Raw genomic sequence first — 3682 nt, forward strand, 5'->3', positions numbered from 1 at the left:
GTCCACTCTAGGCTTCCACACCACGCACAGTGCAGGCCCGGAACTCCTCCATGTGCCACATCACTCTTCGCGCCAATCACCGCCCATCCGGACCCGTGCTAGCCTGAGTCTAGACTCACTGTGCCCCTAGGTCCAGAACACACATCATGCGCCGCTGCTCTCGGCCTTGTCTGCACGAGACAACTGGACCCGGTCGAGATGGTCCAAACCCCTGCCAGGCAGGGTCTGGAACAGCTGCCAGTCCCCCATGAACCTAGGGTTAGGTTCTGGACCCATACAGAGATGGTCTGGACCCCCTAAACCCCTGGGTCCAGTTCTCACCTCCTTCTCCTTTTCTTTTTCCAACACTTCAACCACTTCACCCTTGCTTCCAAGTTGCTAACCACAAAGTGGGTAACTTGTGTACATGTGTGTTAGCATTTTTCAAAGCATTTTACAAGGGTTAATTGTTAGCACACTAGGTCCCTAATGCATATGCAAGAATCATGTCACCTAGTGGCACTCGATAAACCGCTTAGTCATCCCTTTCTGCAGCTTGGAGCGCAAGCTGTTCTTTCAGCTTCGTGCACAAGCTGTTCTTTCAGCTACTAATTTTTGGAATGTCCCCTTTCAGCCTTAAATATTTCTTGTACGTGTTGATTGTTGCATCCCTAAAGTCATCTTCAAATCTGTTAGTCACCAAAAACATATTAGATAATAAGGTGTAGTTTATATAAAGGTGCTAAGATTCTAAACAATATGGATACACATGAAGAAACATAGATGGTATACTTGTGGATTTGTCCTTTGGCAGCTCCTTTAGCCAGTCCTTGTATGCATCAAATGGATCATCCATAAACGGATGCTCATCTTCTTCCGGCTGCTGCCTTGGTCGCTTGAGGGGTGTTATGCTCACTTGCTGTGTCATCTCTTGCTCCTTTGAGAGGACTAATCTGATTTCCTTCTCCCTCTCATCGTCTTGTAGCATAATCTCTGCATGTCTAGTATAATCGATGACCTGAAGACTAGCTACATCTCTTCCGCATCACTTCTTGTAATATAAAAAGTCCCGGATAGCATACCCAAGCTGGTCCTTAAGAGATGCCAAGGTTGCCAAAGTTATATCAGCCCTATCAAGTTTGAACATTACATACTCATATTTGGACGTCCCCTCTTGCAATGAACATAAAGTGTACAGATTTCACCCATCCTTGTGGCACTGCATACATAGGACAATTGTTGATAAATAAACATGTTAAGAAAAAAGGTGAAGTATTACCCATTGGCCGAATCTTAAGTTAAGCAAGAATAAACATGTCGATCTTGATAGCAACTCTTTTAATTTTTCAGATCAACTATAGTGCAACAGATCTGAAAACCACACAAATACAGCATTCTTAAATTTCACTTTGTCGAATCAAATCAACCAAAACAAAGAAAGATTCAGTTAATCAGAAAATTAACTACACATTCTGTGAAATCAATTAGAAATTGTCAAAGTGAAGTGTCACAATTGGGTCTGAGTGAGTCACTGTGATCTTTAAAAAGACTCACCTCATGCAAATCGTAATTTGTCGGCGCAGTATATTCGTCATATTCACACTATCTGACTAAAAGAGGAGTGCACACTATGATTCATTTTCACACTATCTAACCAAAGGGAGAGTTCACACTAACAACAGTAGCATACTAACAACAGTAACATACTAACAGCAGTACACCAAATGTGGACATATAACTCGACATAGCAGGTACCATTTCACACTAACTGAAAGTTCAGAAAATTCATATTCACACTAACACTATTAGGTACACTAGACCAGTCCATGTTCTGCTCATTTATCGAACTTGATGTCACATATACAGACCTGAATTGGCCTCTTAAACCTTATAGTGCATTTTCCTTAAAAAAAATGTACACAAGGATGATCAATGAAAACAAGATGTACACAAGGATGATTTTTTTCACACAAGACGTGATAACAGAAACAGCACACTCACAGCATCAGAGGGTTGCCTATAGTTGAATGCATATATGAAAAATAACAGATTATATTGTCAGGAGGCTATAGCTGAATGCAAATGAACAACAGCAGGGAGCTATATTGTCAGATTCAACTGAGAATGGACATAAAAAAATAACATGTTTCCAACTTGGCTACTTGTCAAATGCTAAAATTCAGATGTACTACATGGTTACAGCAACATCATGGCAGGAACTGATTCACAAATTTGGCATATAAAAGAACAGCAAGATTAATAGAAGCATGATCACTAATTTGGCAAGTTTCAGAATATAAAAGAAAAGTACAACATGTAGAATCTAATAAACTAAGTACTTAAATTGGGCTAAAGCCCCAAACCAGTCTGGACCTCAGACTCAGAGAAGTGTTAGACGATATCAAGTGGCACAGTTTTTCATTTCACAAGCACAAGTAGCAGCAGAATGTTGATGGTCTGATCATTTCTGTCAAAGAACATCTTGGTCAGGAAATACGTCAGATATTCAGAATGGCATCAGATTGAAATGAGGAAATCTAATATAGATTCATGTAAACAAACTGCACAATGTCATCAGGTTGCACAGCAGTCAAAGCCAACAATCTACCTGGTGCTATATGGACGAGAGAACCCCTGTTCGTCTTCTTGTTCGAGGGTGGCTTCAACATATCGATCGGCGCCCAAGGCTGTGGCGTCGTTGCTGGCACTGGTGCCCTGAGGAGGAAGCGACATCCTGGCTGGAGGCGGCGTCGGCGTCCTGGATCGCGGCGACGCCATGGCCTCACGGGTTCTATTAGATCACGATCTAATTTTGGGGAGGGCATACCAATAGGCAGGTACAGGGGAGGAGGTGATACCCACGATATATGGCACTTTTTTCTTTTTTATTTTCATTTCTGCGCAGAAATTTGGCGGGGTGGGAAAGGAAAACGCTGGCAAATTCTGGGAGGGACTCCGTTCGTGGTCTCGTGGTTTTGGTCGGAAAATTTGGGAGACAAATTTCTCTCAAAAAAATACTATAGTATGTCCGTGCTAACGCTATGGTAAAACCCAAAAACACAATCGAATTCATGTCACAATTTCATGTGGGCACTTTTCATACAAACAAACATAATTTCACAAATATAATTCCTAACTTTTTACGCTGCAGCTACAGCTCAATGAAAGGTCCTATGCCTCAGTAGAGCAAAGCTCCATACTGGGTTATTTACATGCTCATGTGGTTATTTAAACAAACTTACGAGTTGTTTGATTCCTTCTATAGTAACGCAAATGTAAATGGAATTAGTTCAAATCTATCTCTCACTGGTAACATCGGTAGCTTTATTTCAATTATGTTTGTGTTTACGTTGGTACAACCAAACAGCTCATTAGTGCAATCGTTGTAGCTTTCAGTCAGCCCTGTTCACTAAAAATATAATAATATACATTAAAAGGAGCTCAATTAAGATGTCCATGTTTACTGGGTTCAAACATCTTCTCTTTAACAATAAGCTCGTTATCCCAATAGGATGTAGAGAAGAGCCAAAGCATATTACAAAGCTATAAATAGGGTCACAAATCTATATTTTGATTTTCAAACACAAATTTTAAAATACATGTATGTTTTTGGTATAGGGTCACAAAGCTATATTATGATTTTCAAAAGTACATGTATGTTTTAAAAAATATAAATAATTTTTCAAAAACACATGTATGTTAT

At 40.2% G+C, this 3682-nt stretch overlaps 1 long non-coding RNA gene across 1 annotated transcript; it reads right to left on the minus strand.

Moving 5' to 3' along the window:
- Positions 1–283: 283 nt before the first annotated feature.
- On the minus strand, positions 284–2787 carry LOC136485062 (uncharacterized). The gene is made up of 3 exons (XR_010766312.1): positions 2588–2787; positions 772–1198; positions 284–668 (listed from the first exon to the last, which is right to left on the minus strand). It is a non-coding gene; the product is annotated as an uncharacterized lncRNA (long non-coding RNA).
- Between the last annotated feature and the right edge of the window lie 895 nt (positions 2788–3682).

The sequence above is a fragment of the Miscanthus floridulus genome, chromosome 10 (genome assembly GCF_019320115.1).
Source record: "Miscanthus floridulus cultivar M001 chromosome 10, ASM1932011v1, whole genome shotgun sequence".
In the NCBI taxonomy this organism is placed as follows: domain Eukaryota; kingdom Viridiplantae; phylum Streptophyta; class Magnoliopsida; order Poales; family Poaceae; genus Miscanthus; species Miscanthus floridulus.